We start from the raw sequence: 12,948 nt of genomic DNA, 5'->3' as shown, positions 1-12,948 counted from the left end.
AAGTAGTACGTCGTGTCGTTGATTATACCAAATATATATTTGATTATACCAACGAGAAAGACAGTGAGTAATTCTGGGTTTTATAGAGCAACTCTGAGTAACTTGTGATTGTGATCAGTCCTCTCCTAGTGTTAATGAAGGCACCAAACACATCGATTCCAGCGTGAAAATTCCACTGGCAGCAACAAAATCAGACAAAGAATTGTTTTGACGGTACCTGTCTGGTTTTGACCCGAAAGCATACACAGAAAACTTGCATTACCTAGCAGTAGGTTATCTTAAATCTGTCCATCCTGTGTCCTCCAACGAAAAACGAAAGAGAGGGAGTCCAAATTTACCCAAAAATAATGAAATATTCCCCAAAGCCGACTAAACTTCATCCCATTAATTTTGAGTAAAAAAATCATTCCTTCTCCCTTGTTTTCCGGCAGTGAAATAAGGACAGCAAATTAAAATTACCTACTGGTAGGTAATGGATTTTAAGTGTAAATACGAAATTAATCGAAGCAAAACCGCATCACCAGCGAGACTGTTGACGTCTGTAAGTTAGTTCCCAAGGGCAAAAATTACACCTCAGCAGATATGAAATAAAAACAACAATCAGCACTACCCTGCTCATTGCATATATCTCGCCAATCGCTAACCCAAATCAGGCGGTACACTCGCAATAGGAATCTTTAATTTGGAAAAGTTGTACCAGTTTTCCATATGTATTGATAGTGGGTATTATTTTTAAACCTTAGTTATTCTTGTCTGACTTATAAATTAAAAAAAAACTAAATTAAATTCAGCCAACAAACTGACAGTTGTCCTACTAAATGACGTATCTGCAAATATCTCGTTCGCCTTATTGTCAACCGGGACAGGATCCCACACAGCATGATGGGGTACTTTTGCAATCCGCTAGCAGCTGTTCACTCTGAATTTGCCTGCAACATCATTCACTGAACATCAGGTACATGCTAATCTTCGGGGGATTAATAATTCCAAGGGTTGGGGTCGGACGGGCTCCAACCATCGTTCATCAAGAAGTGCTCTTCATCTCTGGCGCTACCAGCATCTCTATTATTGAATCGCTCTCTTGCTGCGAATATTTTCCCCAAGAAGTGGAAGGAAGCTTTGATAACTCCAATCCACAAAACCGGCAACCTACATGATGTCACCAATTACAAAAGAATTTCAATCTTGAGCTGCCTCCCCAAAATCTTCGGGAGTATGTTGTTAGATGTTATCTACCCCGCATTAAAACACATCATCACTTCGGACCAGCATGGTTTTGTAAGAAAGCGCTCGACAATTACTAATCTGATGGGCTACGTGACGTCGCTGATCGAAAAATTGGAAAAACGATAACAGATCGATGCGGTGTACATCGATTTCTCGAAAGCTTTCGACCGTGTTCCTCATCAGCTTGTTGTGGAAAAGCTAAGGCAGACTGAATTGCCGGACTGACTGACTAATTGGATCTCCTCGTACCTTGCGAACCGTAGCGTATTCTTCGTGAACGACCTCTGCAGTGAATTGTCGTCGACTAAAGTCATGTATGCCGATGATTTGAAAATGTACCGTATTATAAAAACTATGGTTGACTGTTGCGCTTTGCAAATAGACCTCAAAGGGGTTATGGATTGGTGTGATAGAAACGGCATGAGTGTGAACATCCAGAAATGCAGCATAATCCCTTTCGCACGAGTATTATCGCCCATTGTTTTCGAATACTTGATGTGTTCTGCTCCTGTACAACGATTCGCATCCGTCAAGGATCTAGGAATCACTCTCGACTGTAAACTACGGTTCACTGCACATGTTTTTTCTGTCATAGCCAAATCCTACTCATCAAGCATAACACCCGTAATTTCACTGATGTTACTGTCTAAAATCTCTATACATCGCACTGGTACACAGTATTCTGGAATATGGAGTTACCGTTTGGGCCCCGTATCACACTGTCCACATTAATCGTCTTGAACGGATACAGAAGAACTTCATCAGGTTTGCCTTTCGTCGGCTGCCCTGTCAAAACCGATTACAACTACCTCCATACGAAGATCGATGCGCTCTTATCAATTAATACGGCCAGCATAATCCACTGGACGTCAGCTACCAGCTCTTCAATAACATTTATCAACATTTCTATTTTAGTATAAGAAAAATCTTTTAAATTAAAAATAGTTAGTTTATAGTTTTTTAGTTTGTGCGATGTAATATTTTTAATCGAAGAAAATACATAATCAATCAATCAACTCATGCGCACCTCTTTTCATTTACTTTGCTGTTTACAAAGTTTCCACCTGTTGATTGTGAATTAGAAGAATGTAAATCGAAAAAAGTTATGATTTTTATTAGTTTTTGTTGTCTTTTGACGAACTTTGTTAAATTTGAAATTGCCGGAAAAACAGAGCGCGAATGTTCAAACAAGTCCATTCCACCACAAACTTGCCATATCTGTTGGGAATTATAGAATAAAAGGAATAAAAAAACTATTGCGGACTTCTTTGAGCATTATTGCAGTGATACTTGTATAATAGTTTCCAGTTCAGTCCGGCAATGTAGTCCAAGACATTTTAGCCGCCAAGGTCTTGGCGGTGCTATCACTCATCGGTCTGCTACTAACATCTTTCTGCTGTACTGAACCTGAAGCTCTGACAAACTCCGTTGATTTTATTACTGCTACACTGATATACTGGCCTGTTGCCACCCACACGCAACCGTAGTGTAAACTTTCGCGGGTGATTGCTTAAGATAATTACGCTACCTGGTCACACTACCGGAATCGAATGTATTCCGTTGCGTGTTTATAGTGTTCGCTTGGTAAAAAGCAATACACTTTATACTTAAAGAATGACTGACGTGTTTCAACCAATCTGAACCAACGTAACTGCTTGTATATGGATTGTTAGTTCTTCGTTATATTCGTTGTCAACACTAACGTCTTGCGATACAGTGTCACATTCAATATTGATGAACTCGATGCTCTCTTATGCATTATCTTTGGATAGTTTCTTTGATCGCATCATCAGTTTTGTTTAGTTTTGAATATATCGGAAAGTTGATTATGTCATTGTGCTTATTGATTATGCACAATTTCGCTTCAGTTTCTCGGTTAGTTCTTTTTTTGTGAAATTTACAATCGTTTAGTTGACGGAACAGTTTTTCGCATGGCTGGCTTGAAAGGCACAAAATTTGGAATTGCTCCGGTACTTTGTTATTACGGCTTACTAGTTGTATCTGTAACCTGTTCACAGCCGAAAATATATTCATTCGCCTCGGAATCTGTTCTGATAGTGAAGAACTTACTGGTCAAATTATATGTGAACCTTTTACTCCTCATACAATCGACAAAGCCTCTTTTTGAGTCTGAGGATATTTCTTTTCAGCTTCCATTAGGGCCTTAGATGCGCATGATATAATGCTAGGGGTTCCCACTACATCAAACTGAATCAACACAGCGCCCAATCCGATGGGAGAGGTGTCAACAATCAATTCAGTTTCGTGTTCATGGTTGTAGAACCCCAGTCTAGAAATTGCTTTCAGTTCTTCATGTTTCAGGAAATTGAATTCTTATTCGTCTGTTTACGTCCAGTAAAATACATTCGACTTCGCTTGGTTTGTTAAGAATTTCGTCTTGTCTGCTCTCTAGTATATAAACCGTTCGGAAAAAATCATCAATCCCAAAAAGCTTTTCACTTCCAACTGAGACTGCGGTCTTCGAAAATCATTTATTGCTTTCCATTTTCCTTCCTTGACTCTCCGGTGTATGGATTGATTCTATTTGTGAACGTTTCTTGAATCGGTACATTCAGTCCAATCTGTAGAATACTGTAACGAACTGTAGTATTTTTGGTTAACAGCAACTGGGCATTTATAACAACGTAAAAAATTTTCGAATAAGCAGGGTCATTCCTCAGAAATGAAAAGCTCTGCAGCAAAAGTTGCAATTACTGGAATTTCACTAGGGCTGGCATATGCCCCCAGTGGCCTATATGAACCTTGTATAATACAGAACAATTGAACTCTCACTTGTTCGTTGCTCATGAGCAACTCTCCTGTAATCGTATGTAACGTCAGCACCAGAATCAATCACGAATGTCACAAAAACTTCTGCTATACGACCAACGATAACACCCTCTTCAGTTTTCGTCTTTGGGAGGTGGCTCTTTGCTAAATTCAGACGCGTTTCGCTCTGTAAAAAATTACACTTTCACTACATTGAAAATTAAATTGCCTGTAAAGTTTTTTTATCACATTTCGTATGCTTGAAGTCAAAGGAACAATAAAAAGATCAAATTTACTAAATACGAGTTAGGTTCATTCAAATGAGATCAAGCTATGAATGGAATATTCCATTTATTTAAAAACTTCATGTACGTGTTGCAACAAAACTAAAATTGCAAAGTAACAACCATAATCCACTTGAAACCCAGAATTATTTACTTACTGGTTGGATTTCAATTTGGTGATCTTCATTATCTTATCAACCTAAGAGCAATTTTTTCAGTTTTAAACTCTATTTCATCTTCATTGATGTTTTTTATACTCGTCGCGAGTTGTGTTGACCAGTGGAAACACACATTTTCCTATCAACGTGTACCCTGCATTCGAAGGTGGCAGACAGTGCCATCGGAAATCCACCTGTTAATCATATTCCGGTTGAATGATGGATGCCAAATTCAATACCAACCGCTAGGTCGATTGCGGTTGGCCAGGAATTGATTGCTGGAAGCGTGAAAAGAGAAGAATTGGTTGTTCGAAAAGGACCTTTCACATACTCCGAAGATTATCGTGGTTTTTGTGAGGTCTAGGCGGCAAATGAAGACCTACACGCGGTGCTCCAGCTAAAACGGGAGAAATGAGACTTCGAAACTGTTGGTTTTCTATGAGCTAGAGTTGGTGTACGGATGATTCCGCAACAAACTGTAAGTTGTTTATGGTAGGATGCCGGGCCAATGAAATAACCATGTGATACAGTCGTGATTCGAAAACCATGAAATAACCATGTGATTCGAGTCGTGATTTCTTAACTGGACCGCTTTTTAGTTGGACCTCCGCTAGTTGGAGCATAGTCCAACTAAAAAGCATCTGAACGACAAAATCTCATGTCAAATTAACTTTGACAAACAATCTGACAATATTTAGAGGTGTGAATAGATGCATTTACACTGCCAACATCTCCTTTGGAGAGTTTTTGACATTTGTCAGTCGGTACAACTAGCGAATCAAATTCATTAGTTGGACAAGGCTGTGGCCCAACCAGCGAATCACGACTGTACACAGTCCCAAGTCGTTCACCGCGGCCTTGGAAATTTCGGGAGGATTTTCCTAATGTTGCTGATTATGGTTTCTTATTGTTTCTATGTTTCGTGTTTGTGGGTTTGTTTGAGGAATCAAGTAGTGACTTCTCAGTCGATTTTAAGTGTCGTTTTGGCCTATCGTGAAATATACATCGATTGTTGTTGATGTGTATTTCATGGCCAATCAGAACTAATAAACCATGTGCGGGAGTGGGGGCATGAAGGTTTGCAACAGGTAAAGAGCAGTTATTTATGGTTTTCTACCAACGCGCAACGAACGCCGCGTGAGGATTCTGTTTTCATGATCCTGTATTGCACATTAGGGCATAAGAGTCCTGTATGAATATTCGTCGAAGGTGAGTTGTCTGTTGGTTTGTATTTTTATGGGTTTATTGCTTATGTTTAGTACTTTAGTAACCGATTTCGCCTGTCTTCTCTATCGTTCCAGAGAGCGAGTAAAGGTGCTATACCCTAGGCTCATTAGCCAGGACAGGGCTAAATACTTCTGTCTCATCCTAGGACCAAAGGAGTGACATTGATCCTCTCAGCCAAGTCACTTCCAACGATTTATCAAATCCCCGTCTAATTGAAACGGTCGGTACGGTTGTCCACGTTTCTTCCTTATTCAAGGTTTGTAATAATTCGTTGATCAAATTCTTCATTAAATGAATAATTTAATTGCCGTATAATTTTGAATCATCTTCACTTTGTACGCTGCAAAGTTGGCCTGGTCGCTTTAATGTTTGTGTCACATACCATATGTACCACAAACATTAATATTGACAAGAAAAATTGTAGACGAACGTCTGCAATTTTTCAGGCTTCCATCATGTATTGGCTGTGTATGTGTAGACTAGACTAGACATACACAAAATCATAACGTTAATGTTAATTTCTTCGCCCTCGCTTATTTTTTAAACCAGGTTTATCAATACGTTTAAACTTGGCTTAAACCAAATACAAATTAAATACGCCAAGGTCCCATACAAAAGGGTAATCATTTTTTGGCTCTCCGAAAACTAGATTTAATGAACCCTATGCATGGATTTTGTTTGACAACTAACAAACACTGAAAAGTAATAAGAAATGGCAACACATTTTGATAAATCCGATCAGAGCATGCCGTTTTTAAATTTGATAAATAATTGTTTTTGTTGACATTTGTTTGTGTCTGTGCAGATTTGTGGTACGATATCGTTTAGTGGCCAGAAGTGGTAAGTTGGGTGGTTTCTTTAAATAATCTCTTCTCGCACAATATAATCTCTTCTCGTTAGATTACGATCCGACGTTGGCAGCCGAAACTGAGATGACAAAAGAAGCACAACCTACTCTTAGAAACAAGGATGAACCGGAAATCAGTCGCCTGTTCGGCACTCAACAAATAAATAAATGCCTCAACTGCAACACCGAAAGTGTCAAAAATAATATCCTGGTGTGCAATCTCCTGTATTATACCAACAGCAACAACCGACATGTCGACGGAACATTTGCGTAAATTTTGAAAAATTATATGTCGTTGAAAAAACTACACCGTCCTGGTGTGAGAAGCTCAACTAGTTCACCCCACTAATCGAAAGAGTCGTGTGGCTGATCTGCCGAAAATTCTATCGGTTAGCTGCGGTCTGGAGACGGACAAAGAACTTGAGTATCTAGAAACAAATGCCGCGGCCCTCTGCCTAAGTGTCTAGCGATGGTGCAAACGTAAATAATGGGAAAACGTGTCGTTACGGGATGCATTGCTCTCGGGTAGATTTTCATTTTTTCCATCCGAGGTGAGATTCCTTGAACCTGAATGTTGTTACCACAGGTCCTGTAATATTTTACGTTGTTCGTCTAATCGTCTAATATTACAGAAAACTCCCACCGTCGAATGCGTCTAATCAAGGTCAGCAGAAATCATGCTTCCCGCTAGGCTTCTGAATGACATTGGATGAGAAGAATTTGAAAATTGGATCATTGAAAACTGCTTCCAGCTGTTAAGAAGGTTCTGATGCTCACGAAAGCTGCAAACTAAGCTAGTCAGAGCATATTCCGTAGTAGTACTAGTAACAATTTGAAATCTTCTACATATCAGATAAGCCGTTTCGAAAATCGAAAAGTATCGCTTGTCGGTGACCGTTTGCTACATCAATGACAGAACTCAGCGTAATCAGGTAGCTTTGGTGCACATACCAAAGAGCTATCATGATCTCAAAACGGATCGAAGTGGATTGGAAGGTTCCATGCGTTCTGTTTTATACCAGTACCGCACTCAGGAACGAACAAGGAAAAAAGTAATGTTTGACTCAGTACATAAATCAATTCACAATTGATCTGTTACCATACTCCAAGGAAACCGAAGTGACAAACCGTTGGTTGAATAATAGATCTTTCAATCGGGTGACTTGGTGCCAATGTATGCTGAATTTGTTACTTTGAATCCAGAGGAGAGAGAAATCCGGTCCGATGGTAAAATGTCCACCGTAAAACCTCGTCACATGAGTGTTGCTAGGATCACGTGTATCCGCGGGCAAGGTAAAGATGAACGAGTTCCTTCGTCGATGATTACATCCCCACTCAGGAGCAGATTGTCGATTATCTGACAAAATTCTTCGAAATTAAGCCAGGCGATCTGGATGCTATCTTTAGCAACAAGAGACTGACGACGCTGAAAATGTGTAAATTTATTATTTATGTGTTTTAGGGCCGATTTATTCACCCTCGCTTAACTTTTAAATCAGGTTCACCAGTACGTTTAAACCTGACTTAAGTGCTACGCGAGGGTGAATAAATCGGCCCTTAATCACTGGTTTGAATAAATCTAGAGAAATCGGAAAATAATATGCTTTTATTGCTTGCAAGTAAAAATGTAATTGAAATCGTGGAAATACAAACGTTTACTCGATTGTGACTATTGAAAAGTCAAGTGCAATAACAAGAGATTATAACTACTAGTGGGCGCTACTGTCTCCATGTACTCAAGGTCTGAAACATGGGGTTTCGCTCTATCATATTGTATCCCATTGCTTTGCATTGCCGGGGCAATATGTGTCAAACTAATGGGCCTAATATAGGTAAGAGCAAGATAATAAACCATCAGTGTCAACTCTCAGGCGCTCGCGCCGTTGTATTTAGTTCAACACCTGAATTTCTAGCGAAATCTTTCGGCAACAGCAGCTGCTCATTCAGGGAGCCATTCGCGCGAGTGCTGGAGGGTTAAAAGCGGCATGCGACCTGAAGGTAATAGTTATAATCTTTTTTACAATAGCTCATATCATTCCACATTCCCGGTAAGTTTGTTGTAAACATAATTGCAACTATTCTATTCGTTAAACTTCTAAGTATATTATAGTTCTCATCTGCGTTCTAAATTTTTCTAAGGCATAGTTGTGTTTTCTAAAAACTACTGCCAGCTACAAACTTTCGTTATAAATATTTTTGTTAAATTTGCCTGCGGTTGGTCCACTGATGGCCGATCAACATATGTCACTCGTTATGTTACATTATTTATTTGACTACTGCAAATTATATATTTGTCTAACATTCACCCGCACGTCTTCGCTTCGGTACTAGATCCAATAACCAAACGTGATTGTCATTTGTGACACACCAAACCAAGTTGGTTCCTACGGAAACCTGAGCGGACAGCACACGAATGAAACGATGTGGCGTAGCCACATTAGACAGCGACAATATTTTATTTTTTGTTAATGAGTACTATTCTATTGTTACTAAATAAGACATTGTTAATGCCTAATGCGGCTACGTCACTTCGATTTTTTTCTAGTGCTGTCGGACTTAAACAAGGGTTAGCCCCTATGTTTGAGTATACCGGGCAAACGAGTGGATCACACAGGTGCGATTCCGATGATAAGTAACAAAGCCACCTCGTCCGCCGGATCCTCAACGGCTTTGCGCCGCTTCGGATACGCGGACTCGGTTATGCGGGATAGCCGCATTAAGCTAGCTTCGCCAAAAGCCTTACTTTCGAAAGCACAATAAACATACGAGCAAGGTTAGTAGGTACAATTTATTTTTAAGCTTTTTAATGAATCATTAAAATTTACGCTTTCCGCCCAATTTTTAAGAATCTACAACACTAAATTAGCATATTTTTAAAAGAAAAACATGTTTTCCGCCTACAAGGGAAGAAGTAGAAGTTAATCGTCTCTATGACACCATGGTCCCATAGCGACAGACCTAGTGAGATACCGATGCCACCGTACAGTAGTAATGCAAGCGAAGTTTCAGACTTTTGCAATACTGAGCCTTCCCGGTAGAGTATAAAGAGAGCAATTAGTGGTCCTATCGCGTTACGCACATCGTTACCACTGTGAGCAAAACTTCCGAACGTTGTAGTCAGTATCTGCAGGAACGAAAATAGGGCTGACATTTTCTTATTTTCCTCCTTCATTGGATTGTGTCTGCTCTCTTCCAAACTTTCCTTACCACTAATTTAAGGAACTTTACACGAATTCGGATACAGGGTCGTACTGATTAGTGTATGATCCAATCCAGCTGCATTTTCAATTCTTCCAATATAATTCCTGAGATTTTCGTCGGTACCGTTCAAAACAACATTTGGCGTCACCAGCGTGTAATCGGCTATCGGAAGAGTACTATCATTCTTGGAGTTAGTAGGAGATTTCCCATTAATCGTTGCCTGATACTCATCGATGTAGTTTAGGCTGGATATCGTCAGATTAGTGTTATCCAGACCAATTTGGTTGGCTGAAAGTAGGGTTTTTGCTTTCTTCATAATTTTCGGATCGATCTTGTACGGATTTGGTTTGTTTTTTGATTGCATGCGGAGACGAAAGCTTCTTAATCAATCCGCTGTGCTGGTGCGAAGAGGACAGTTCTACCAGTTCAGTCGTTTCGGTAACAGCTGGTAGAGTTTTTCCATCGCCTATCAAGAAAAGTGGACATTTTGTTCGCCGCGGACTTCCGTTTGACGACGAATCACAATCCGAATCACCGACAATGAATTTAGTGCGTGTGACTTTGTTCTGATTCAGAATCTCGTTCTTCTGCCAAGAAACGACAAAACGCTGCACGAGTACAGCAATCAACAGTCCTACGGAAACACTAATAACTACCGCCATCCAAGTTGGGATATTATCCATGTAGAGCAGCTTCGGTCCATCGTGCACAATACTGAATACGTTAACTGCCATGTGTGGCTCCGTAAAACAGCGGCACTGATAACAGCCCAGCCTTGAGCGGGTTTCTGGCGTTCAAAATGAATCTACAAATGAACCAGAACAACATCACGCTCATCATACCACTGAGCACGGGTCAAATGAACCACGATCCGACGATCGTTCCGAGTAACACAGAATCGACTCAACCTCGGTGCCTTTGTACATTTCACGTCGAAAATGCAAACGAATAACATCGTGAGAAAGAAAAACTTTCACGTAAATAAAAAAACGAATAACAAAAATATCACTAGGATACAATAATAAACAGCTTGGCGTTCTGCGTTGCCAGTTTTACTGATAATTCATCAAAGTATACTGTCACTTTGACACTGTACCTTTCCAGGTACAGGGTAGCGTAAAACGAGTCCTCGAAAAATCATCAGAGCATTCCGTATTAACATATTTGTATTTGCTTAAACGTTTAGCGAGGGTGGAAAAATTTAGCGATCCCAAATAGATCCCAATATTAATTATTCGAACAAATTAGGTTTTAGTGTGCGGTCACACAGCATATTCCCAACTGGTAACCCTATGATGTCCGAATGATGTAATACATATTCAAATACGTTCAACATAACTTGGATTTGCGGGTCTAGATAACTAATTATCAATCAAAGTAGTTTTGACCACATTTGTCACCTATGACGGATCTTGATACCCCCGGGGAGCTCACCGAGCTAATGTCACACCTATTTTTTAGCAAACTCTTAACCGATTTTTACAAACTTGATTTTAAACGAAAGATATAATACTCCCAATGACTACTATTGAATTTCATTCAGTTCTGACTTTTGGTTCCGGAGATACAGGTTGGTTATTGCGGTCACATAGTAATTTCTCATATGAACCGGTACAATCGTAATATTTCATAGGTTTAAAATCTATTGGAATGAACATCAAATTACTCCCATTCGCAGGCCTAGATCACTGATGGCGAATCAAAGATTATTGGAATATAATGTCCACTATCGATAATTCCGGAAGTTCCGGGTTCAGGGCACATTTCAGATTCAAAGCCACTTCGGTGATGACTGAACCAATTTTGATTAACCTAGTCTTAAGTGGAAGCCCGCATAAATGTGTACCGTATGCCAACCATTGCATTAAACGTCTCAAAACCGTTTTCAGTATGGTTCGCTCAACAATAGATTAACCATCGCCTGGTACAATATCGAACATAATCAGTATCGTTTTTCCATACTCGACCATACAAACAACGAGTTGTTAAGAACAGTCACCATATCAAAATGTGCTGTTTTCCATATACATTTTGACAACATCCCGTATAAATAAATACCATTCCAGAAATCTTCGGAACCATTTCTAAACTATTCGTATAATGGTCACCATATTGGAAATACTACTGATATATTCCACCATTATAATTGAACTGTTATACTACCATACCCATTTTAGTTACCATTTCCAATACCTTCCGTGTATCATATATTGGAGATTTGTATACTACATTGTCCTTTGGCGCCAGAGGTTAATATTGCTCTGGTGGGCTTTTTTATTCGTATATCTGTTTACCCTGCTCCAAAAATCTGTAGTTTAAGATGGTCAAAAATCCTCGTCTAACAATATTACGGAGATAGCTCAATTGGATAAGGTGTCAGTCCACAGTCCACGAACCATTCTTCAGAACATGGCGAGAGCGAAATAATATTTCATCAGTCGATAGAATTGTGAAATGTGAAGGGGAAGAGATTTTTTTCTCCAGCTAATATTTTTCCAGAGCTAGACCTAAAATATGCTTGCCACCATAATCTGTATGGTTTCTGAATGGTATGTTGTCAAAATGTATATGGAAAACAGCACATTTTGTTATGGTGACTGTTCTTAACAACCCGTTGTTTGTATGGTCGAGTATGAAAAAACGACACTGGTTATGATCGATATTATACTAGGCAATGGTTAATCTATTGTTGAACGTATTGAAAATGGTTTTGAAACGTTTGATGCAATGGTTGGCATATGGTACACATTTATGCGGGATACCATTCATGAACCATACTGATTATGATGACATGCACATTTTAGATCTAGCGATGCATAAAATATTTGGTGGAGAAAAAAAAATAGCGTTTCATCTTTTCAACTCTATCAATTGATGAAGTTTTATTTTATTACACGTCATCTTCTGAAGAAAGCATCGTTGACACTAAGTGGACTGACGCTTTATCCAATCGAGCTATCGCCGTATTATTGGAAGACGAGGATTTTTGACCACTACAGATTTTTGGAGTAGCGTAAACAGATATACGAATAACAAAGACCACCTAGAGCAATATTAACCTCTTGCACAAAAGTACAATGTAGTATACAAATCTCCAATATAGTATACATGGAAGGTATTGAAAATGGTAACTAATGATGGAAAGTATCAGTAGTATTCCCTATATGGTGAGTATTATATGAATAGTTTGGAAATGATTCCGAAGTTTTCTGGAATGGTATTTATTTATACGGGA

At 39.3% G+C, this 12,948-nt stretch overlaps 1 long non-coding RNA gene and 1 pseudogene across 1 annotated transcript; one reads left to right on the top strand and one right to left on the bottom strand.

Annotated features, from left to right (window-relative positions):
* Window positions 1–6,464: 6,464 nt before the first annotated feature.
* LOC131681348 (uncharacterized) lies at window positions 6,465–7,292 on the top strand. The gene is made up of 3 exons (XR_009303900.1): window positions 6,465–6,505; window positions 6,566–7,063; window positions 7,145–7,292. It is a non-coding gene; the product is annotated as an uncharacterized LOC131681348 (long non-coding RNA).
* Window positions 7,293–8,747: 1,455 nt separating this feature from the next.
* LOC131680607 (sodium-dependent phosphate transporter 1-B-like) lies at window positions 8,748–11,885 on the bottom strand (annotated as a pseudogene).
* Between the last annotated feature and the right edge of the window lie 1,063 nt (window positions 11,886–12,948).

This window comes from Topomyia yanbarensis, chromosome 2, assembly GCF_030247195.1.
Source record: "Topomyia yanbarensis strain Yona2022 chromosome 2, ASM3024719v1, whole genome shotgun sequence".
In the NCBI taxonomy this organism is placed as follows: domain Eukaryota; kingdom Metazoa; phylum Arthropoda; class Insecta; order Diptera; family Culicidae; genus Topomyia; species Topomyia yanbarensis.
This window is presented reverse-complemented; position numbering and strand designations above follow the sequence as displayed.